The sequence below is a fragment of the Ictidomys tridecemlineatus genome, chromosome 3, assembly GCF_052094955.1.
Source record: "Ictidomys tridecemlineatus isolate mIctTri1 chromosome 3, mIctTri1.hap1, whole genome shotgun sequence".
Lineage (NCBI taxonomy): Eukaryota > Metazoa > Chordata > Mammalia > Rodentia > Sciuridae > Ictidomys > Ictidomys tridecemlineatus.
Genome location: NC_135479.1, coordinates 2774819 through 2798935, shown reverse-complemented (window position 1 = coordinate 2798935; position 24117 = coordinate 2774819). Strand labels below are relative to the sequence as shown.

Sequence of the window (24117 nt, the reverse complement as noted above, 5' to 3'; positions counted from 1 at the left end):
GCATGGGGCAGCAGAGATGAACGGGTGGACCTACAGCCCCTGCCCTGCACGGGCACCCGGGCCACAGGGAGGAGAGTGGAGTCCAGCCTTCAGCAGGCACCTCTGTTCACACCAATCAGCCAGCCCCTCTCCGGGCTCTGTCTGTCTCCCGCAGTCCACTGGACTTGGGTCAGGCACAGATGCCCCCAGGGTGCCTGGTGGAGAGCCCGGCCTTGAGAAGCCAGGGCCCGGAGGTTCTCGCTCTGTCCCTGGGCCCCCGGGGCCTGAGAGTCTTCCAGGAGGGCAGTGAGTCCAGCAGCAGCATTTTGAGCATCAATAAAATGTGAATCAATGTGCCAGGCACCTGAGACACCAGAGGTCATGTTTTAAGCTTTATGCCAAAGAGCATGGTGCCCAGCCTTAGGTCGGCGGTCGGGAGGTGAGTGGACCCGTGGAAGATGTGAGGACGCACCCCGAGAGCTCCACACCTCGGCACAGCCCAGCAGCCGATAGGCAGCCCTTGGCCCATGGGCAGCAGAGTCTTGGATTCTGCGAAACAAAACCATGAAGACCAACCTGCCTGCGGGGAAACGGGCAGCGCGTTCACAGGCTAAATATAAATAGTATTGATCGGTGTGCCATCTTGAATTATCCATTCCACGTCGGTTTTCCGTTAGCATCGACCGTCACGAGTGACTCCCTGGGTCGTGGACCTGGAGAAGTCTCGGGCTAGCTCCCAGGACAGGCCAGCATCTTCTGGACAGCCCAGAACCTTCCTGGTACTTCCTCCTCCCCTTCAACTACTCCTTACTCAAGCCCGGGAGCGGGTGGCCCCAACACAGCCCTGAGGAACCCCTCCACCTTCTGGAGTGTTCTGCTCTATTTGGCAGCCAACGCGGCTCAGAGAACAACTACCTGCCTGCGCCCAGGGCTCACTTCCAGGGAAGAGGGGAAGGAAGCTCCCATGGCTGCCTGCACGGCCCAGTGACACCCGCAGGGCACCACTTCCCCAGTGCCAACCCCACAGCAGGACCAAGGCCCACTTCCTCTCCGGGCCAGAAACCAGAGTGGCTTTCCTACAGAGCGGCCGGTCCATGTCCTCCTGGCAGCGTCCTCCCAGGCCCCAGGGCCTCTGATGAGCAGTCAGGAAGGGGCTGCGGCACCCGCCGGGAGCCAGGGCTGCTGCACCCCTCCCACACCAGCAGCCCCACAGAGCCTCCGAGACAGAAATGCCCAGGGCGTGGAAGCCAGAGGCCCCGAGGACAGAGTGCGAGAGGCACAGAGGCCCTGTCCCACCCTCACCCAGTCAGCTCTCAGAGGGACCTTCTGTGCGACCAGAACCATGCTAGGTGCTCTGGGGGACAGGGATCCCGATGGTTCCTGCCTTGGAGGCACTAAGGATCTGGTGTCGGAGACAGGTGTCCCAACACCTCCCAGATCTGTCATCTCCCACTCTTCCTTATCAGTGCTGATTGCAGCCCCCAGAAAAGTGCTGTGACAGATGGGGGCCTGTGGGGATGGCTCTGCATGTCCCTCCTAGGCATGCACGTCCACGTGGCACCTGCCCCAGACGGCACGGATGGCACATGGCCTCTCTGTGCCGGGGTCCAGTACCCTCCCCTTTGCCTTCTCCATCTACTTAGCCAGTTCCTTGGATGCTTCAGGAGAAACGCCTGGACATCCCTGGCCTCAGCCTCCCTCCTGCCAGCCACTCCTATGACCACGGGACTCCGTGAGAGGGCACGGCGGCTGCTGCACATACCCAGCCCCAAATGTTCTCCTGAGAAAGCCCCCTGCCCTTACACCACAGGCTCCCACACGTGCCAGAAGATTGATGCAAGAGCTTGCAGTCACCGCCCATCTTGCTGCTAAAATGCCCCTGTCGTGGAAAGGCAAGACTGGCCCAGGGCGGGGACCCAGTCCTGCCAGGAGCTCCAGCCTGGGAAGCCCAGGGACTCAGGCTGCCTTGGAATGCAAGAGTCTGGCCGGGCGAGGAGGAGCAGAGACCCCTGCGCAGGCTTGCAGAGGGCTTTCTGCTCGGGGCCTAAGGGGAGAAACAGAGATCCAGTCAGACCTGAGCTCCTGCCATGGCCGCCGCGCTGCACGGCCTCGCCAGCAGCGAGGGGAGCTCTCCCCACCAGGCGAGAGGAAGGGAGGCCCCAGCGAGGTGGACAGGGAGGGGACAAACAGAGACTGCTACGTAAGGCACTCATCTATCACCAAAGTCCCCCACCTGGAACGTGCCTCCTGATGCCAGCCCCTAGGCCCACTGCCACCTGCTAAGTGCCCCACAGAGGCAGGGAGGGGACCCTCACCATATGGTCCATAAGGAGCAGACACCCACAAGCCCCTGGAACTGCAAGGCCCTGATGCAAAGCAGCCGGCCACCCTGCCCATCAGTGGGCACCCACAAGGCAGGCATGTGGGGCAAACACTGCCACGTCTGGCCTCTTTCTGGCTAATCACGATAGCTGTCCACTTACAGTGGGCACCCTGAGGGGACACAGCCCCAGCAGACAGAAGGAGGCCCAACACCTTCAGTGGGCCCTGCTCTATAGAGGAGGAAGGGCCCAGTCATCAAGCATCCTGATCCAGCTTCTTCTCAGCCCTCCTTGACCCATCCTCTTACCACCATCCCTCACTGTCCAGGCCCCCAAGTCCCCCCAGATGAAGTCACCATCAAATGGCATGGCCTGGGCACAACAAGCAGGAAGTGCTACCTGCTGCAGGTAGTCAACAGGTGTGAGGATGCTTCAGGTGGCCACCACCCAGGCAGGTGTGACCAGGTCCAAAAGAGTGCTGGGAGAAGGTGCCAGCGCCAACAGGCAGCCGCCCGCCCGCCCGCACGCACGCACGCGCACACCTCCTCGCTGTTAGGGACCTTGACTTGGAATGATGTATTCTCTGTTCTCCTGGCTATAATTATTTTAGCGTGGGAGACCAGCTCTGTCTCCAGCGTCTCCGAAGGGCGGGTCCAGAACCTGGCATCCCCCAGCTGTGGAAAATCCCATCTCCAGATCCTTCCGTCCATGCAGAAGCACCCGGGCCCTTCAGATGGGCAGCCCCCCCCTGCCCTGGGAGGCCGGGGTCAAAGGGTTTCATTCCTACTCCAAGCAGCTCTGCGAGCAGCAGAGACCAGGCACCACGCATGCCTCCTCGTAACCATGGCAACTTCAGGGAAGTTTCCAACAGTAAGTTTGTGAGTTGTGGAGCTGTTATGTGGTGTCTGGGTGGGTTGGCTCCTGCCTTCTTTTTAGGGTAACAGGATCCCAGCCTCACACTTCCATGAGCTCTGTGGGCAGTGTCCAGGGAGCTGCCTCCAGACTCCCGGCCACCTGGGCCAGCATCTCACTTCAGTCCCACAGGGTCACAAGTCCCTGGGTTGGGCTGTCCCCTCAGATGACCTGGAGTTAGCATACCCCCATGAAAGTTGGGGTGTTCCTCCCCAGTCTCCCGCCCACCCACAGAAGCGCTCAGTACCTCCCCTCCCCAGGAGTCTGGCAGGTGCAATGTGGTGCCCAGAGGTGCCTATCTACCCTGCAGTGTGGATCCTTCAGAATCCCACACCTTGGTCCCAAGACACCCCCGGGTATGAGTTCACACACATCTTCGAAGCTGGGGAGCAGGTCAAGCTGCCCACGCACATGCTCACCCCCACATGGAGCATGCACACACACGCAGGCCTGTACCTGTGCGTGTATCGGTGACCCTGTCTCTGCCTAGAGCCATCCAGGCCCACACTGGGGACCGCCCGCAGCCTCAGTGGAGGTGGGTGGGAGCCGCATCCTGGGGATGGCCCTTCTGTGCAGGGGACAGAGAAACACAGGAAGCGTCCGAAGGTGAGGACGTCCTCACACATGCTAATGGTGCACGCACACACAGGTGCACACAAACACGAACACTGGCATCAACGCTATGCCAAGCCGTGGAGGGTGGCACCCCCCCCCCAGGGCCCAGGACGCCTTGCTGCCCAGCAGAGGCAGCGCCAGCCCACCCGGGCCTGGGCCTGAACAGCTGTCACTGCAGCAGAGAGGCCATGTCACAGCCGCAGTGGCAAAGGCTGGGCTGCACGGCTGTGCAGGGAGGAATCATTTTTTAAGGGGAGAAAAATCCTAAATGGCCCTTTCAGCCTTTCGGCGCAAGTAATTGTAGTATCCAGTTAATGAAAGGCCTGGCGTGCTGGCTGGCTGAATGGCGGCCAACGCCGCGGCCGCACCTCACGTGGCGCGGCTCCACCGCCCCGTGCAAGTCCCACCGCGCTGGGGAGGTGGGGGGCGGGGAGGGGGGAGCGCGCGCAGCCCAGAGCTTCCAGGAACGGCAGGTCTCCCACGCGGGATCACATCGCCAATGAGCCAGTGGGAGGGCCGCCGCGCTGGCATCTCGCTTCCACAAAGACAAAGTTTCCTTGAGGAAATTGCCAGAGTCTTCAAGGCTCTGAAATAACACAGAACAAATGAAGAAGGACGGCCGCAGGGCCTGGCCAGGCTCGGAAGCCCCGCCCCCGCCGCCTCGCGGGAGGAGCCGTGGGCTCCGAGGCGCCACGGGGCCTGCTAGTGCTCACACACACTCACACATGCGTGCACACACACACAGAGGCACTTGTGCCTGCACACTTACCCAAGCACAGGCAGGAACACGCTGTGCATGTGAGCATGTGCCTACACACACACCACGGGACACACAGGCACGGTCTGTGCACACACCTCCTGCGTGTGCGCACACCCATGCACACTCATGTATGCCCGTATCTGTGCACACATCACCCTGCTTGCAAGTTGGGGGCCACTGTGCTGACCCTTAAACACGCAGGTCTGTAGCTCTCACAGTGGCCACACTAGAGGACAAAGCGCCCTGCAGATCTGCTCTCTGGAATTTTCCCCTCACTCCACAGCGAGAACTCCATCTGAGAGGAGCCTCCACCGTCTTCTGACCTGGTAGAGCTCAGACCCTCGCACAGTCCATTCTGGAAGCTTCTTACCAACACCCAAGGGGGTCCCTGCCTTCAAGGCATGGACGAAGTCCAGCTCCGCCATCTAAGTGGAGGTGACTGATTTATTCTGACGGTCCTGACTCTTGGCGACACCACTCTCCTCCGAGTCTGCGCAGCGTTAATTGTCCATCAGGCGGGGCAGGGAGGAACCGTAAATCTTCCCTTCCCACTGCTGGGAGCTCCGCACTGCTTGACCTCCAGTTGCCAGCCCCTCACAGGCATCCGCCTGGAGAGCTCTGCTGGCTTTGATGAAGGGGGGAACGGGGAAGGGGCATCAAGAGGAGGAAGAGGCCAGAGGGCCAGGAGGGGACAGGGAGGGCAGGAGCACTGGCCACCTTTGGCTGCTCTGACTACAAGGCGCTGCAGAGCAGTGGTGCCCCTGGAGTCTGAGCCACGTGGCAGCTTCCAAGGGCTGTGGAGGCCATGCAGGCTCCTTCCCAGCCTGCCCCCCACGCCACACTGCAGGCTGCACTAGAGCAGGCCGGGCCCTGGGGCGTCTGGACACTGCCTTGCCTAGCCTGAAAGGAACCCCCAGTGAGGACCAGCAAAATCCTTCTCCCTCTGAACTCAAGAGTGCCGGAACAGGGCCTCTCCCAGGGCCTGCCTCCCCGTGGGAGTCTGGACCAGGCCCAGGGCCACAGGGCTAGGCAGCGGCCTGGAAAGCCAAGGTCCAGAGGCCCAGCCACAGGCTCCAGAGCAGGACTCCCAGCCTCCAGCCGCCGGAACCTTTTCTGCAATTTTAGTATATATTAATGCATCTCAAAGCGGCGGACATTATAGTTACGATTATTACCCAAAGACTTCCCACAGCCTTCATCTTCCAGTGCTCATTACTTTCTGAAAAATTATCCTTGGGGACTGAATTTGTCCAAGGCTGTCTTGTGGGGGTTTTTCATAGGATTTGGGCAACACGCATTTGGGAAGAGGGAGGAATTAGCCTCCTGAAGTCAGTCTCCTTGGTGACATCTGACAAGGAGAGAATGCCATCAGAGCGGGGAGGGGCCGCGTCGTCACTGTGCAGACCCCGGTTCCATTATTCAGTTCTGTCTACTGTGAGGTGACAGTCCTATCTTAAAAGTGAGAGCTCAGTGGGGTGGAGGGGGCACTCCCTGCCACGGTCATCTTGCAGCTGAAGTGCAGGCCCGTCAGGGATGCCGAGAAGGTGACCACAGCACGGGAAGGGCTGGACATGTATTTTGCAAAGCAAAGGCAGACTTTCAGAAAGTCCCCTGAGCGTGGCCAGGGTGTGCTGACACAACCCAAAGAACACAGGTGCCCTGTGCCAGCTTCTCAACTGTCCCCCCAGCAGATCTGCTGGTGGGAAAGAAAACCGTGCCCCTGGAAGATGGCCCCTTGTGGGCCTGTAGAACTGCCCCAGACCCCATCTCCAGGGCGGGGTGGCCAGGGAAGGCAAGGGGCCCCCTTTCAGACAAAGAGGCTCCGTCCAGCGTCCCACCCTCAGCCCTCAGTTAAAGGCGTGCAGCTGTGGACATGTCCAACAGACCTCTGTGCCCCAAGCGCAGCGCAGTGCTGTTGGGCGCGAGTGCTGATGGCATTATTAGTCCGCTGACAACCTCACGCTCACCTGAAGTTTCCCCAGCACTTCTCTTTTCTGCTAAGGTTCCAAAATACTTGACTAGCGGGCCCTCAGACGCACGCTGATCAGCAAGCCACAAGCACTCTGGTTCCCACTGTGAGCGGCTCCAGGAAGCACAGCCGAGGCCCACTGGGGCCTGTGAGGAGCCCATGGGGGAAAGCCCTGCAGGCCCGACCTCCACTGTCCCTGCCGTAGGCCCCGAGCCGTGCCTAGTGGCATCGCATCAGAGAGGCACAGTCAATATTCCAGAATGATGGCGCGGGCTTTCTGTCGACTTCCAGTGGGTCTTACAGAGCCGCATTTCAGTTTTTCATGTGTTGAGTCCTGAGACCCCAAAACATCTCCATGCTGAAGGTGGGGCAGCAGGAAATCCCTGAGCCTGAGAGGGAGGCACCATGGTGGCCATCCACAGGCTGAGAGGCCTCCAGGAAGAAGGGGGGCACAAGGGTCAGGATTCGCCTCCCATCCCCCACTCTGCACTGGACACTCTGCTGGTGCTGACCTGGTCCCTCTCTCAATCCAAGGCCACATCTTTTACTCAAGCACTGGCGGCAATGCCCCCATCTCAGGGCTCTCTTGACTCCTGCAGGAATGGACACATGAAGAGGGGCTGTGGGCCTGTCCAGGGGACTCAGAGGGGAGCCTGCCACCCACTGGATGCCCCGACCAGGGCACAGCCCCCTCCTGCTGTTCATGGCGAGTGTCTGAGATGTGAGCTGCTGGCTCCTGCTTGCAGCCTTCCCAGGCCCCGAGTGGGAGAAGGTCCCCAGCATCCCCACCTCACCTGCAGAGAGATGCGGGGTGGTTTCCATCCCCTGCATGAAGCACCTGCAGCTTCCCTAGAAGCCAGTTAAAATGGTAGCCATGAACAGTTCAGAGCCTGTGTCCTCAACCCTGACCTTCACCAGCCCTCTCAACCGGCCCGGCCCTCTCACATGCAGTTGGCTCCAAAGCAGGGTCACTATCCCTATTCCCCTGGGTACCCACTGAGCTACTTCACATCTATGACCAAATTCTTGCTCAGCACCCTCTGAGGGTTCAGACTGGCCCTGGGCAGCGAGGCCAGGACATCCGCGTACCCTTCCCCAGCACGCTGCAGCCAACCTGCCACCTCCCGAAGCCAGCTCTGTCCTCCCCTCCCTACACAGACCGCAGACGTGACTGAGGCCACTCACACACTGACCGGCTACGCAGCTCTCCCTGCCGCCTGCGAGGCCTCACGGAAGGTAATTAATGTTCCAACCTGTTCAGAAGTTGTGTTCCATTTAAGTTACATCTAAATGCACATGTCCTGGGGGTGAAGGATGGCTCTTAGAGAACCCAGTGGAGGGGCGTGGGGAGGGCCAAGACGCTCCATCTCAGGAGCTGCCACAAACAGTCAAAGATTGAGACCAGACCCCGGGGCAAGGGTGGACGCACGGGTGAGTGGCTCCGATCTGGTGGAGGACATCAGCTGCTCAGACCCAGCTGAAAGCATCATTGTGATTTTCCCCTTTCTCCCTGGACCTCGGGCTGATGGGCAACATGGGCACATGTGCTGACCCAGAAATTAGCTAGCCCTCTGGATGCTGAGAACATCGAAGGAGGGACCCGCAGGGTGGGGTGGGCAGGAGCTTGGATTCCAAGGTGCCCACCTGAGCTGGGCCTAAACCTGGCCTTCGATAAAAGTTCCAGAAAAAAACGTAGTTGTTTTTGATTGACAGTAGAGAAACCTCCCGTTTGCATTCAGCCTGGGCTTCAAACTATGAAAGTTGAGTGAGAGATCATTTCTAAATGTCCCTAGATGGGTGCACCTCTTTAAATCCTTCTCCAAATTCAATCCTCCTTTTTAATACAAGTAAACTCCATGTCTTTTGGCTTCAACAGAAGGTTTTATATAAAAAGCCCTCGTTGCTGAGAACAGCCTGCTTCTCTGTGTTCTCATTACCCTCGCCTAAAAGAAAACTATTCTGCCACACACGGCCCAGCCCGGGGTCCACCATTTGCCTGGTGTCCAAGGATGTAAATTTCAGGGGAGGCACCCAGATCCTGGAGGGCCAGCCCTCCCACCACCTTCACCCTCCATCTCATTTTGTGTCACGGACAAGGAGACCTGGTTGAGCAGGGCTGCAGCCCTCAGGTTCAGGTTGCACATAGCTAGAAGTCAGTCCCCAGGGTCTTAGGCCTGGGCTGCCCACTGCCCCCACAGCTGTATCAGCAGCCACAGAGGAGAACCTGGGTTGGGGGTTACCGTTTCTTTGTTGTTTGTTTTGGTGGAGGCAAATTTTGCAGCAAGATAAGAGGCCTTGGAGAAATAAAGTCATTCGGGATTCTCCTCTTTGGTACAAAAGATAAATTTTAGATTGAGTACTGGTTTCTTAAAAGGCTAAAATGCACAGACCTGACCACGCACCTCCTCAGTGGGCTTCCAGTCCTCCGGGTAGGAGCAGGCAGGCCGCACGGCCCGGCCCCGTGCACTGGAGCTGGCCAGCTGCTGCCTGGAGGGACAGGGAGGGCGGAGCCTGCTCCGGGGAGCTGCTCCAGCAGCCTCTGCTGTGGGATCTTGGGAGAAAGCTCTCAGCACAGCCACTGAGCAAAGTGGGCAAAATCCTGCTAAAAATACGCATGTCCCCCCTCCTTCTTTCTGCTGGGAGTAGCTTCTGGCCTTAAATAACTGAACCTAAAAGAGAACTTGCAACAGGGACCACCATGCTCTTGGTCCTATGAAGAAATCACAGACCCCACAGAATCCCACGAGGCTTGACAAGTCACGAGCCCCTCCCAGCTGGGGTCAGCAGGAGCTGGCCACTCCAGGCAGGGTGAAGACTAGACCAAGGGAAGGGTTTGGGCTCTTGGCTGGGGGTTTTGGCTTCTCGGGAGCCTCCCAGAGCCCACCTCTGGCTCTCCCCACAAGCGGCAACTCCACAGGGCGAACCGCCCCGTCCCTTGTTCTGCCTCCTTCTCTCTGACTCGCCTTTGATTCCGGGGCCTCCTTGCCAGTGTTTGTGGTGAAGAGGGTGGGCAGGAAGGAAAGTGGGAGGGCAGGAGAGCCCCTTGCAGCTTGCCTGGTAAGACCTAGAGACTGGCAGAGCCAGCTGAAAGATGGCCAAGAGGACAGAGGCCCCCGGGCCTCACAGGGAAGGCAAGGGTCCTGGGGCAGGTGCCTGACTTTCCCCCCCACAGGGCCGTCTTTCTGAAGGGCAGAGATGCTGACACCCCGGCGTTCATGGTCTCTGGGGTCAGTGTGGTTACAAGTGCTCCATGACACATCTTTAGGCCTAAGTTGGACTAAGATCCAAAGTGCTTTCCCAGGCCTTGAGGGCCCTGCTGGGTGGCTGTCCCTCTCAGAGGCCCCCCTTGCTCCTCCTACCGGGACTCCAGCAACACTTCGTAAAATGTAATTTATATACTGTGAGCTTGCCCTGGGCTACCGGAGAAAACACTTTCAAATAAAGTAACAGATTTTATTCTCTTTATTATCTCAAGTCACCTTCTAAGGCATGTTTTGGTGTCAGCTTAAGTGTTGGGGAAACTGTGATAGCACACTAATTTACTAAGTGCATTACGCTGAAAAGTGTATATTTTATCAGCCACATCAGCTGGGCCACCAGGCGTTTCCTTGAGGGAGGATGCTCAACCTTCCGTCTGTGGATCCCAGCACAGAGCAGGCCCCACTGCGCACGCAATCTTTACCATCCCACTTTTCTCTCTAGGTACTGGAGATTGAACTCAGGGATGCTCTGCCACTGAGCTACATCCCCAGCCCCCCCCCTTTTTTTTTTAAATTTGGAGACAGGGTCTTGCTAAGATGCACAGGCTGGCCTCAAATTTGCCATCCTCCTACCTCAGCCTCCTGAGCCACTGGAATTACAGGCGTGCACCTATCAATTGAGAGCTTTCCTCAGGAAGCCACAGAAGTACCCCCATCACCCATAAAGTGTGGACAGGAAGAGACAGAGCTGGAGAGAGAAGGAACCAGAACGTTATAAATAAAAAAGAGACAGCCGTGGCTCAGAGAGCAACCAGCTTCCGAGAGGCACAGAAAATAAGAGGTTTAGGCTGCCTGAATGTTTCATGAGTCTGTGAAAATAACGTGCTGCTTTACAAAAGAATGAGGGGAGGCACTGCAGCTAATCAAAAAGATGTAGGTGCAAATGGGATGTGTTTATAAAGCTGAGCCGGTGCCAGAGCCAAGGCCCGCTTGCAGGCAAGGATATGGGGAGAGGCAGCTCCCCGGGAGAAGCATCTCCATGGAAGGGGGAAAGTTTCAAGATGGTTTTTCCCCTTCACTTGTTTAAAAATAAAAAATTCCTCACTGCGTGTCAGCTGCGTGTCAGGTTCCATTTGTCTTTATAACAGAGTATCAAGCAGGAGTGAGGAAATAAATAAACAAAGAGAGACAACCGACCAAAAACTGCAGGCACGCGGACAGGACGGAGGAGGCAAGCCCCATGCCACAGCCGCTGAAAAATAACACTTCAGTTCTGTGGGCAGCAAGCCACTCTGTGCCCCTGACACCTTCTCCTCCCCTGGCCCTGTGCCCCTCCCCTGCACTTGAGGTGGGACAGGAGCCCTCTTGTACATGCCTTCCTCCCTGATCTCACAAGCATGGCTCAAATAAGGCTCTGTCTTGGAGTGGGGGCTGGGTAAATCAGCCAAGAGCAAGGAGCCTCCAACTTCTACACATCAGAGCAAAGTTGCCTTCGGTGAGGGGCAGAGGGAGGGCTGGGGCAGAGGCTAAGACCTGGAGTTAGGTTGGACAGCTCCCAAGCTTAGCTCATCTCCAGAGAGGAGAGAGCATGAGGAGGTGGCAGGCAGACAGAAGGCCCTTTCCAGAGTGGTACCCAGGCACCTCCTGGATGCAATTATGTCTTCCCGAGACTGGGGTTTCCTGGCTCTGAACCGGCCTCGGAGCTTCCCCCTCCCCCAGCAGGGTGAGGGCAACATCTGACACCCCCACAATATCCGAGGTTCCAGGGGAGGGTTGGCGGGAAGCGCGCCCAGGCCCTGTCCTTGGTGCTGCCGCCCGCTGTGCTCCCGCCAGCTATGCCAAGGCGGCAGGAGCCGCTTCCTTCCAATCCGGCCTCTGGTCCCTGTGGAAGGGCAGTAAACACTGTCAGCCCCGTGTGGCTCTGCCGGAGGCCACTGAATGAGGAGTGTTTGCAGCGACGGTGCAGCGCCGTCAGAGACCGATCCTAAAGGGACTTTTCTGAATTCTGGATTCCTCCTGGCGACCTGAGGCGACCCAAGGCCCAGGGTTAGACACAGGTCTCTCCTGGGCCCTAGTCTCTGAGGAGAGCAATTCAGAGCCACCATCTAGGTTCTCTTTTTATAGCGGAGGGGAGAGCTATTAGAGACCCGCAACTCCTGCCAGAAAACCCCAGAGCAAACAGCCCACGAGACGCTGGCCATCCCTCCCCTGGCACGCAGCTGCCTCCCAGGCCGAGCTGTCTTGTCCCTCTGCCTCTGCTGCCTAACCTCTTTGGGGTTCCCCGCCTGGCCCACTCCGCCGGCCTTCCAGGGACAGCCCGCCATTCCCAGGAGCTCCCACCCGGGAAATGAGGAGTTAAACCTGCTTCCAGGAGTGTTGGGTGAGCCCAGCGCCCACGCAGGGAGGCCTCCAGTCCCCAGGGAGGGGTGGGGGTGGCAGCCTTGGCCCTTCCTCCTCTGAAAGGGAGCTCCTGGCCCTCAGCAGGCGAAGAGGGGCTGGCCCTAAAAAGGCGCCCCGCCCCCCAGGCCTCCCCCAGACCCGCACCCGCCAGCGCCCAGCGGCCTTGGGGCACCCCGTGGCCTCCAGCACCCCGTTTTCATCAACCAGCGCCTTCTCCACAACTTTCTCCTTCTCTCCCGTCACAATTTTCGCTCACCTGGAGGGTCTGGTTTTAATGAGTGTGATATCCCCGTTAACAACGCAGCCTAATTAAGACATCCGCCCCGAGTCCGCGATGCACACTTAAATGGGCACGTCCTGCCGCAATGTTTATATGGTGTGTTTTTTTTCTTTTCTTTATTTCTTTTTCTTTCTTTCTTTCTTTCTTTCTTTGACAGATCAGTAAACCAAGGCTGGCTTCTGACCAAAGACCTCGGTACCCAAGACCCCACTCAATTAGCCTCCTACCCGCTCTGTGCAGAGTGCCCGGGGCTCCCGGTTGAGCGCCCCGGGCGTCCCCAGTCTAGCCAGCGTTGGGCAGGAAATTAACCGCCCGAGCCAGCTTGCGCATGAAGCGACTTCACCTCCACGGGGGCGGCGGGGGGGAGGGGGGGGCGGGCGCACTCGCCGAGGGACAGATTTCTCCATCCCTGTCCTTTGCCTCCACCGCGGGTGTCAGGACTAGCGGCACCGCGGGAGTCCTTTTAAAAAGTCACCATTAAATAATAATCCAAAAGCAGGAACGGAAAGGGGTGGGGGGAGGCAGATCTGTCATCCAGGAGTTTCCTCCGCCCTTCCCCGCCCCCCCCCGCGACCCGCTGGGCCCCCCGCCCCCAGTGGACTCTGGAAACATCCTCCCCATATGAGACCTGGGATCCCTGGGCCGCTCCAGGACTGGATGGGGTCCCAAAGCACCCCCAGGCTGGTCGCCGCGCTTCAATCCCGGCACAGCCTGGGTGCTGCCCCAGGTGGCCCAGGCACTGCGGGGCTGCGCGCCACGGGAGGCTCGGCGCCAGAAGGGGGAGCGGTGAGGCTGCGACCCAGAGCCCCAAAATGACCGCCGGCCTCTCACCAAGGAAGACCGCCTCCGAGGGGGTCGAATCCCAGATGTCCCAGACCAGCCCTGCCGCCTTCCAGGGCCACCAGGGCAGAAAGTTTGGGCCAGGGTGTGCCGGCCACCCTAGCGCAGCGTCCCCCCGCCAGATTGCGCGGGCCCTGGGAGAGGCCGAGACGTGGGAGAGGAAGCCTCTGCTCGGCCGGAACCTCGCTCACGCCGCGGGGGAGACTCGCCCCGAGCACCCCCAGCCCGCCCCCTGGAGGGCCCTGCGAGCGTTCACCCTGTGCACACCGGGCAGCCGCGGGCCCTGGTCCCTTTTGGGAAGCCATGCGGGCTCTTTCCTTTCCACAACTCCTTAGGGTCATCAACCTCTCCAGTGACCCTCCTCCCAGAGGACCCAGCGGGGCTTCCTGGGCCTGGGTGCTGCGGGAGAATCACGCTGCACCACTGCGGGGTCGCCAGTCCCTGCTCCCAAACGTGCGGGTTCGGGCCGCCTCCCCAGACGCGACCCGCCGGCCGGGATCTCCGCGCATCTCGGCCTCCCCCCGCCGGGGAGTTCCCATAGCCGGGCATTGTGCCGCCGCCGCCGCAGCCACGGCCACGCAGCGCGCGGGACTCCCCAGCTCTCCACAGAGCCTAACCCCGGGCCTTCCCATTCACAAAATCGCCCCTCTAGTCCCTTGCCTGACCACGCGCCCTGACCCCAACCCCGAGGAACCCGGAGAACCCCGACCCCGCGGCAGGACCCCTGACCCCAAGGGCGCCACCCCTCCCCGCGCGACCTCGGGTCGGTCCCTGGCGGCGCTCTGCAGCCCCGCGCCCTCGCCAGCCCCGCCTCCCACTGCGGGGTCCCTCGCGCCCCTCCCCGGGCCGTGCCCCCACCCCCAGCCAGCTCCTCGCGATGGTAACGACCGTGGCAAGGCGAGGCGGGCGACGAGGGTTGGGCTACTCACGGGCTCAGCGCTCCCCGCGGCAGGTGACGGGGCCCCGGCGGCCATGCCCCGGCTGCATCCCGGCCGCCGAGCGGGCAGCAGCGTCCCGGGGCCGCACCGGCGAGCCGGCGGCGAGGGGCGCGCGAGGCCGAGCTCGGGCGGCGGCTGCGGCGGCTTCTCCTCCGACCACGCGCGCTGCTGGGGCCCGTGCCCGGCCGCTGTCCGAGAGGCTCCGCCGGCTTCGGAGCAGCTCCGCGGCTCCGCGCTCGCGCTCCCTCTTCCCTCGCCGCCTCCTCTCTCTGTCTCTCCCCCTCTCCCCCCTCCTTCTCTCTTTCTCTCTCTCTCTCTCTCTCTCTCTCTCTCTCTCTCTCTCTCTCTCTCTCTCTCTCGTTCCTCTGGCTGGCTCGGCTGGAGCGAGAAGGCAGCAGGAGCACGCGGCGGCGGCGGCGGCGGCGGCGGCGACTCGGGAGGAGCGCGCAGCGCGTGGCAAGGGAGGGGGCTCTGGCGGTCTCGGTCGCGCGGCCAGAGAGGGCGGCGGGGCGGGGAGGGCCACGGCCTGGCGGGCTGAGTCCCGACGCACCCTGGCGGCCCGCAGCGACAGCGAGGCGGTGCAGCTGAAGGGAGGGGTGGGCGGCGCGCTGGGGACCCCAGAGCCCAGGGCTACCCCGTTCCCCTGAGCACCGCCCAAGGTCCTGCCTCCCCCACTCCCCACTCCCCTCCCTCCCTCCAGCTGACCTCTGCACCGAGGGCCTGTAACAGAACCCCTGCACTCCCGCCTGCACGTCTCTGGGCCCGTTTTTCCTTTCCGCGCTGGGGGGTCCCCAGAAATGGAACTTGGTCACTCAAGGAGCAGCAGGAATGAATGTCCCCTCTCCAAGCCTCCCTTTCTCTTAATCCCTAGAAGAACTTCAATAGGCCTGGAATTCCCTGTTTGCCCTCCTGGGGATCCACAGCAGAAAGTGACCAGGCCCACCCCAGGACAGGGCTGGAGCCAGTTTTCAGAAGCCACATGAGACATTTCCACCTAGGTCAGAAGAGCAGGTAGTTCCTGTCCCAATCCAGCCTCCTCTGGCCCGAGTAAGGGATCACATATAGGGTCTGGGAGGGTCTCTCTCAGTGGAGAGCAGAGGCAGCGGAGTGGAGTGGGACCTAGGGAGGGCAGTGGGGTCAGCGGCCTGGCTTTCAGCACCAGAAGGGGCCTGTGCAGGCCTGGGCAGGGATTCTGAAACAAAAGAGGTCAAGGCAGTGCTTGGGTTGGGGAGCTGGGCCACGTCCTCAGCATGAAAACAAACGAAAACCGGAAAACCCGTCACCAGGTGGCTCTGACTGTGGGTGCTGCTTCTGGAACAATCGGATTCCTCCTCGCACCTGACTGTACTGCTTTCCAAGGTGAGGCGAGAAGGGTGTCAGGGAACCTGGGGTCTGGTGGGGTCTGGAAGGTGGGGCACTGCTGGCTGACGAGAGGGGCATGAAGGAAGCCCCCTGGTCCCTGGATGGCTGGCCGCCTTCGCTGCAGAGCAAGGGTAGACAGCGTCTAAGGCAAGTGGCTGCTGCCCACTCACGAGCTTAGTGCTTTTAATTTCTGGCCCTTCGGCCTGTCTGGGCCATTGATCTGTCTTGGCCGATGGGAATCGTGCTCTACAATTCCACGGAAGCTGCTGGGCCCTGCAGCTAAGCACCAGATAAATACCTTGTCTTGGAGCGAGGCAGCTCTTTGGTTGACTGAACTTTCCCCAGCCCCGGATTTGAAATGGCACATCCCTGCTCAAAAGGCCTAATTGGCTGTCTACATCCTCTGCTGTCAGATGGTCCAGGTTGCATGGCCGGCGACTGGTGGCTGGGCCCACCCGCGCCCCATCCCTCACCTATCCCTACAGGCAGGCCAGCAGCACCCCTCTCTCCCCAGTGTTTCTTCTGCTCTGGGAGCCCGCTCTGGTCCAGGCTCCACTGCCCTCCAGGCCTCCTCCAGCGTCCTCCTCCAGAGAGAAAGGTCCCCAGCTCCCCACATAGGGCTGTGTGTGCCTCCCAGGCAGCTGGGCACCACATGGCCCAGCCCTAAACACCAGGAGGAAGAGTGGAGAGGCGCGGGCGCAGGCCCCCAGTCCTCCTCCAGGTCCTGCTGGGGAAGCTCTGAAGACAGCAGTGCCTCTTCCAGCCCCAGCCGCCCCTGCTCAGGGCTCAGCTCACTTCCCACTCACACCCCGGGGTGGCAAACTGAAGCTGGCACCTGCCCATCAGGATGATGCCCCTTGGGGACAGGCCCCAGGGATTTTTCCCTTCAGACCCAACACCATCCATGGGGACCTGCCACAAAAGAGGGTCAGGGATAGTCTGTGTGTCTTCAAGCGGCGACCAATCAGGAGTCCTTCCATGAGAGTGTCGTCCCAGACTTTTGAAACCTCTCATTTGGCAACTTTATTTTTAAAGCGAGTGCGTGGGGAAGAGCTGAGAACAGTCCTTTGTGATAACAAGGAGGAAAGACACAGAGGGAGGTTCCGACGGATGGGAAATGCCCCCAAACGCAGGGCTCCTCTGAAAACCACTAACGCTACAGAAGGGAACGTTGGTCTTCCGTTTTGTTCTGTTTTGTTAAGGTGTGAACCCCCACAGGCCTGAGAGCAGGAGAAAGGGCACCAGCAACGCACTGTGGGCTCAGGAAGCCCGCGGAGGGGTGGCCTGGCAGTCCAGCGGGAGCTGACCTGCGGTGGGCAAGGCCGGCCAGCAGGGCTTCGAAGGCTCAGAAGCCGCAGAACCAGAGACCTGGGCAGGGAGGGGAGGTGGAAGCCCAGAGATGTGGGGTGGCCCTGGGGACCTGACGCAGAGGAAGGAAAGGCATCCTGCATGGAAACCCGCTCAGACCCCCTAGCATGGCATCTTGACCTTTGCCCTCCACCCAGCTCGGAGGCCGGAAGAGTCTCCTCTGGGGAATCTGATCAGTACCAAAAGGAGAAACCTAAGGAGACATCATTGTGCTGCTTCCCCTTCAGGATCCCAGCCAGTGTCCCCAAGAGGGAGGCTCCAGGGCACAAGCCTCGCCCAGGCTCAGAGCTCTGCCAGCTTTGCAGCCCCTTCTTAGAGGGGAGCAGCCAGAGCTCCAGGACAGCCTGGACCCTGGGAAGCCACCAAAACATGGGAGAGTGGGGGAAGAGACATTAGCCAGGGAGGAGAAAATGTCAGAAGTAGCCACATTTAATATCCTCAAAGAGATCCGAGGAGATAGTGCACCCCAGAACCAAGAGCAGAAGCTATTATAAGGAGAACATTTAGAGAACCAGAAGGGCTGGGAAACTAAGGCATGAGGACCAAACACACACACACCAAAACCTCAGCAGACAGATCAAAGCAGAAGAGAGTCCCAGCAGCAGGCAAAGAGACAGAGAGGGGAGGGGTGAGAAAGGGGGGAAGGTGGGTGACCTGTTGACGGGAGCCCCACCGAGGACTCCTCCCTGCAGAGAGAGCGCGAGCAAAGAGGGAATCACAAATCACTTAATTCAAGAAATCTTCCAGGAAATGAGTTTTCAGATTCTCCCCACAAGGGTTGGAAACCAACCCACCTAGTATCATGAGAAACCAAAGAGTTCCCCAGGTTTCCAGGAATGAGAACCGCGCCTGAAATTCGCGACAGCAGCAAGCCAAGCTCATGACAGCGAAGGGGTGCCTTCAGCGGGCTGGCAGATGATGATTTCTGGTCCTACTTCACCAAAGTAGCCGTCCAACAGGAGACTACAGTGAAGACGTTTGCACAAGTGAGGTCCCTAAAGAATGATTTCCCAAACACCATTTTTCATTTACTACAGGATGTGCTCCAACAAAACAAGGGAGGAAAGCATGAAATCAGGCAATAGGACTAGCTGAAGCAGTGATCCAGCAAGAGAGAGGGTAGGTCCAAGGATGGGACAGAGGGATGGCGGGAGGTGGCTGTCCAGATGAGAGCAGTCATCGGTGGAATGCCTTCTGCCCTTTGGACAACAAAAGAAACTCTTCCAGGTTCTTCTCTGCACTTGGGCCAGGTTGGTTGGACTTTCTACTCCTCTCTCTGTACAGCGCCACTGGTATGTCCTGGAGACACCGGTTTCAGCCCTCTGAAGCGACTTGGTCTACTCTGGCAAACAGGAGGGTGGCTCTGGTGAGCTGAGAAAGAGAAAGGAGGTCAGCCCACCTTCCGGACATCACGGCAGGGCGTGTGGGCCCCGGGTTCTCTCACTCCTCCAAAGGGGCCCTTATAAACTCTTGGGCAACCCCTTTATCTTCTCCCAGACCCTTCCATCAAAGAGTAGCAGCCCAAGGGAGCCTTGGACAGGAGGGACGCTCTCGCTGTTATGTTAACCACCCTGCACATCCACGTCTGCGTGAGCCAAAATTGGATACGCCACAATTAAACAACACAACCTGAAACGGTCGGGGCTTCTTTCCCTTGTCAACCATTAATGTCAGGTCTGTAGATGACCCTGGCCTGCCCGAGCTCACCCTGCCGCCTGGTACCAGCGCCTCACTGGGCCCTTGAGTCCAAGAGAGCGAATCCCTGTGTTGCCACGCACCCACCTGCCACGCACACCTGGTGTTTCCCCACCACCGTCCAGGCTGGCTGACTGCTGTCCCGCACACAGGGCCTCCTCCCTGGGCTGCAGTCCAAGCCCTGAGGGACACTGCGGAGCGCTGAATCGCTGTGGAGGGCACGCGAGATCTGGGGAAATGGAACATATTATTGGAACAACTGACTAACGTCCTCCTTGCGCAAAAACACAGGTAGGTGTGTAAGAGCAAACACAGGTAGGTGTGTAAGAGCAAACACAGGTAGGTGTGTAAGAGCAAACACAGGTAGGTGTGTAAGAGCAAACTCAGGTAGGTGTGTAAGAGCAAACACAGGTAGGTGTGTAAGAGCAAACTCAGGTAGGTGTGTAAGAGCAAACACAGGTAGGTGTGTAAGAGCAAACTCAGGTAGGTGTGTAAGAGCAAACTCAGGTAGGTGTGTAAGAGCAAACACAGGTAGGTGTGTAAGAGCGATTCTTGTGGGCGGAGGGGGCCCCGCCCTCACTCACCAGCCTCAGCCCCAGGGGCTTCAGCTCCGCACCTTCACAGCTGTCCACACATCACCCCCTGTCCCCCCCTTGTCCCTGGAGGACCTAGGATTTCCCCCTGGGAACCGCCTCGTGTTGGCAGCGCTTCCTTTCACCCCGTTTCCAGCCTCAGTCCTTCTCCCCGCTCCCTCCCAACCCTCCTCTCAGGTCCTCTCCTTCAGCAGTGCCTCTTCAGCTCTCCTGCTCTGGGGGTCCTGGCCACCGGCCAGAAGGTGGGATTGGGCCTCCTGCGTCCGTCCAGGACTCCTGGGCACTGCTCTCCCCATCCCACCTTCTCTCCTTCACAGACTTCCCCCACCTCCATGCTGGCACCTGACACCCCACAGGAGTGCCCTCCAGGGTCACCCGGAGGGGCCTCATCTCCCCATCTCCCAGAGGCACTGTCTCCTGGGTCCACTTGGGTGGATGACCCTGCTGCCCGCCCGTCTAGACCTCAGCCTGCTCCTCCCCGACCTGCAGGCTCCCCAGACAGAGCAGCAGCCTGGCCCCTCTCCCTTCTCCTCCTCTGCGTGGCCATCCAGACTCTGGATTCTCTCAGAAGTCACCATGGCCCGGAGCAACCTCAGAGGTCATGTTGGGCAGCCCCTGAAGTCACAGAAGACTGAGGCCCAGGGCATCTCACCAGCAGCTCAGGATGTGGGCGTAGCCTCAATGCTGCAAGTGGGCCACGGCCCTGGGGTGCGGGCAGGTGTGGGCAGGTGTGGGCAGGTGTGGCCACAGCTCCACCCCCACCCCACCCCCCGCCCACTGGGCTAGGAGTGAGGCTCTGCAGCAGCACCCAGTCGCTGGGGTTTTACAGATCATCCCCCGCCCCTCCCCCGGGTGGACAGGAAGTGTCAGAGGGAGGGCCCTCAGTGCAGGGTCCACGCGGGTCCAGGTCCACGGCACTTGACGACAGGCCTCCTTCAGAGGGCAGGGAAGGCCTGGGGGACGAGGGGACCAGCAAGTGAAGTTGTCTGAGACACCGTCCACCTTGACAACCAGGAGCCACCGCCAGGGCCGAGAGCCTCCCAGGACGGGTGCCACGGTCCCCAGCGGGCTCAGCAGGCTCTTCCCTGCAGCCTCTCAAAGGCATGTTTTGAGCGGGACACGCACCTCAGTTTTGAGCTCAGCCTGTGACTGCACAATAATACCCACCCAGAGAACAAATTAAAAATAGGAAGAATCCATCCAAACCGTGGGTCTGCTGCGGCAGGGTGGTGTCAGATTGCTAGGCAACCCCAGGCAATCCCGTGGGAAGAAGGTCTGTGCCGAGCTGGTTCCACAGAAGCAGAGCTCTTGTCCCTTTTGTGTGGATGTGCTCAGCCGGATCTGAGCAGAAGTCGGGAGAGAACGGAGGCGCGGGCTGCGTCGCGGGCAGAGTGCACGTCCTCTGGACAAATGGATTTTCCGGAGGACGGAGAAGAGAGGGGTGCTCACAGGATGAGAAATATCTGGATATGCTGGAAAATCAGCCTGTTTCTCTGCTTCCCCAGGTCCAGGTGTTTAGGGCTGTGCAGGCAAAACGTCTGGATTTTAATGGGCTCTCTCCCCAGCCTCCTCATCACCTTCAGCAAGAAGCACATGCACACTCGGTTCAGAAGCTGGAGAGAGCCAGGAGCAGGAGGAGGAGTGGAAGAGACCCTGGGGGAGGATGCAGAGAGATGGAGCCCGGAAATAATGAGGGCCCACGTCTGGCTCCACACTCCCAAGAGCGAGATGGAGCAGGAAACGCACACACGTTCTCTTCGCATTTCCATCCAAGCCTTAATCTCATTCAAACGTTTGTGGATGTTAAAATTTTGACGATGAGCATCAAATACTTTTAAAAGAAAAAGGTGGGGGACGTGGCATCACGAAACACAACAAAAATTTCCCATTTGATTTCCAGGACTGTAGACTCTGCAGGATGAAGCCAGAGACCTTATGCCTGTTGGTGGGGTGCAGAGATCACCCAGGCCATGCAGAAGGACGGGCTAGGGTCTGGAGCTGCTGCAGCAGGGTGCCACAAAATGGGTGGCTTAAAACAGAAATGCTGTCCCTCGAGGAGGTCAGAAGTGAGCAAGACCCATGCCCTGCCTCCCTCCCAGCTTCCAGTGGGCACTGCAACCCCTGGTGGTCCCAGGCTTGTGGCATCCTGGCTGCAACCCCACCTGTCTTCACATGGGTTCTCTGTGTGGGTCTTTCACCCAACCCAGTATGACTTCATCTTGACCATTACCTTTGCAAAAACCCTGCTCCTAAATAAGGCCACATTCCCAGGTTGCAGGGGACAAACACTGGGGCGGGTTTGGCTCTTCCACCACTAGGAGTGTTTTCTTAACCAACTCAGACAAGCTATAGGACAGGCAAACCCTGGACACCATCTGACCTCATCCAACATCCCTGACACAGAGGGTGTCACCCAGAGACCACTGCAGTGCTGGGCACTCACCACCCCCTGAGACAACCCTTTCCTGGGGAAGAGCCCGCAGAGCTGAAAAAGTCCCTCCCCTAGTGACCCAACCTCCTCTGGGCCATGGTCCACCCAGAGTGCAGAGTGCAGACCATCTTCTGGAGCAAATGGCTACCAGGGTCTGACCCCACCACAGCCGCTCCAGCTGCAGGCACACTTGCTCACGCTGACCCCCGCAGGTGTTGTGAGGTGACCCTGCCCCCCTTTCCGCCCTCCTAGAATGGCACAGGGTCTCCAGAGGCCCCGCCCCACAGATAGCAGGTGGAGAGCAGGGGCCAGAGCTGCCCACATCCTGCAGGGCAGCACTCAGTCCACGGCCACAGCGCAGGCTGCAAGCTGGTACTTGCACCCTGTTCCTGGGCACCGACATCCAGACCTGAAGTGGTGTCTCCACTCACTCCTGCTGCACCTCACCCCCTGGCCATCTCCCGCCAGCTCCGCCCTCCGAACTCGGCTGCACCAGCGCAGCATGAGAACCTCACCAGCACGGCCTGCTGAACAGGCAGAACTGAGCTTCCCCTGGGCAGGCCTCCTGCCCGCGACACCAGGTGGGTGGGCCCCGGGGAACCTACCCTTGTGCTAAGCCGCCAGTCTACGGTCATTGTTGGGGCCACCTAGATTGTCACTTCAGCACCAACAGTGTGACACTCCTACCCCCTGCCACAGCTTCCCCAGGGGAGAGGAGACGCCCCCTCTTCTCCGCACCTGGGACCCAGCAGCTCCCGGGTCAAGACCTGCCCTGGGCTCATCCCACTGACCAAGTCCGGGCCACGGGCTGCCCTGAGCCACAAGGGAAGCTGGGCGAGTGGTGTCCAGGCTTTTCAGCTCCTGTAGGGGTGGCAGTCCCTGCCTGCTGGGCTGCATCACAGGGGACGTTCCCTGAGCAGGGAGCCCAGGACCAAGGCTCTGTGGATCTGCAGTGCAAGGCCAGTGGCCGCGCAGGGGTGGGCTCTGCCCCGAGGTCGGTGCTACACCCAGAGGCGAGCCCAGGGACTCCCAGGTCCCTGGTGCCAGGGGCCATCTAGTCCTCTGCAGATCTTCACGTGATCCGCTTCGTCTGGTGTCTGTGGTCAAGATGCCCAGATCACCCAGGAAGAAGAGGCCCGGACCCCAGCTCACAGGGAGCCATCTGGGCCGGCAGCCTTGTCTTCCACGCTCAGGCCACCCTCCCCCTCCGACTCACCCTCAGGGCGCCCAGCCCCACCTCCCATCTCTCCAGGGCTCACGGCCCTGCCAAGTTCAGGGCGGCTGGACCCATCTTCCCCAGAGTGGCAGGGCCCCTGCCCACGGACTCCGGGGTCACAGCGTGGTTTTGAAGAGCTTTCTTGGGGTGTGGTGGGCAAACAGCAGACCACATGTTTGAAGGGGACAGTTATCCTCTGGACACAGGAGAGCCCACGGGGTCACCATCAAGATGGCAGAGGCCTCCGGCACCTGAAGGCTCCCTCCTGCCCAGCCCCAGGGGGTCTGCCCCACAAATCTAATGCAGAGTGGCTTTTATTTCCTGGGAATTTTATATAATTGCTCCCGTTTGTCTGGCTTCTTCCACGCAGCACCGTCCCTAGGAGCACCCGTCCTGCAGCAGTAGCAACGGTCATCCCTTTCTTCACCGCCGGGATGGCTGCAGCCGTCCACTGTGTGCTTGCGTTTGGGTTATTTCCAGTCTGGGAATGTTGCAGACCAGCCTGTTAGAACCCCTCAATGGACACGTTTTATTATTAAAAATAAGTGAACGGGGCAAAGATGTGGCCCACCCTTGCCCACCCGCCCGCAGTCAGCAGGGCCATCCATCGTGCTGTGGGGAGACGGCGGTGGGGGTGGCTCCCGGGAAAGGTGTGTGGCAGTAGCTCCTAGAGCAAGGACATGTTGAAGTCATCAAGATAGCCGGTGACATGGGGCAACCTGTGGCTAGGCCTTTGGTAATCTGCAGGAGAGTGCCCAGTGGGAGGCCGGGGAGGAGGAGGATGGAGACACAGAGAGGCCATGGCCAGGTCCTGTGCAAGGGCAGCTGGCCCGCCACTTCCTGTGGGACGACCCTGCCTGTCCCCTCCAGCCACCTGCTCTTCCCGCCCAGTGCTCAGTGCCTGTGAGCAAGGGCAGGGGGCGAGCATTTTCCCCCCAGCCAGGTGACGCCCAGTGTCCCACCTGTCCCAGCCCACAGGCCAAGTAAGCTGGAACGGCCCTGCCCCTTCTGCCAGGTGGGCTCGGGCGGCCCCGGGGCTTGTTTAATGTCAAAGCCAGACTCTCTGAGGTCAGCGCTGAGGAAACACGTCCCCACCTGTGACGGGGTGAGCTGGTGCCCCTCCCCCTCCCCCAGCCCCCACCCGCCACCCCCTTTGTCCAGGCCTCCCTGGCACCCAGCTGTGAGCTTGTGCTGGGTGCTGGCCCACAGGAGTAGAGGAAAGTGAGGTCTGCTGTCTG

General features: G+C 59.8%; 1 protein-coding gene and 2 long non-coding RNA genes across 15 annotated transcripts in view; 1 reads left to right on the top strand and 2 right to left on the bottom strand.

Moving 5' to 3' along the window:
- Positions 1–14507, bottom strand: part of Rbfox3 (RNA binding fox-1 homolog 3) — a 380462-nt gene extending 365955 nt beyond the window's left edge. For 4 of the 5 annotated variants that reach the window (XM_078041518.1, XM_078041523.1, XM_078041524.1 and 1 more), the window contains exon 1: positions 14206–14507. The gene's annotated coding sequence lies outside the window, so the exon portion shown is untranslated. Of the gene's footprint in view, positions 1–8946; positions 9031–14205 lie in introns of those variants that run through there. The other variant, XM_078041522.1, reaches the window with a different exon arrangement.
- Positions 14303–23979, top strand: LOC110598854 (uncharacterized). 7 transcript variants are annotated; one of them, XR_013435839.1, is made up of 7 exons: positions 14705–15225; positions 15501–15573; positions 17982–18063; positions 18229–18333; positions 18442–18930; positions 19722–22244; positions 23250–23979. It is a non-coding gene; the product is annotated as an uncharacterized LOC110598854 (long non-coding RNA). The 7 variants fall into 7 exon arrangements; XR_013435840.1 differs by having other exon boundaries at positions 18442–21024; positions 21133–22244; XR_013435838.1 differs by having other exon boundaries at positions 18442–21291; positions 21916–22244.
- The window catches only part of LOC120883994 (uncharacterized), a 33517-nt gene continuing 25973 nt past the window's right edge, over positions 16574–24117 (bottom strand). Inside the window, exons 1-3 of one of the 3 annotated variants that reach the window (XR_005726140.2) lie at positions 20400–20777; positions 18727–18868; positions 16574–18315 (exon numbers count right to left, since the gene is read on the bottom strand). This is a non-coding gene — a long non-coding RNA (uncharacterized LOC120883994). Of the gene's footprint in view, positions 18316–18726; positions 18869–20399; positions 20778–24117 lie in introns of those variants that run through there. The other 2 variants (XR_005726141.2, XR_013435843.1) reach the window with 2 other exon arrangements.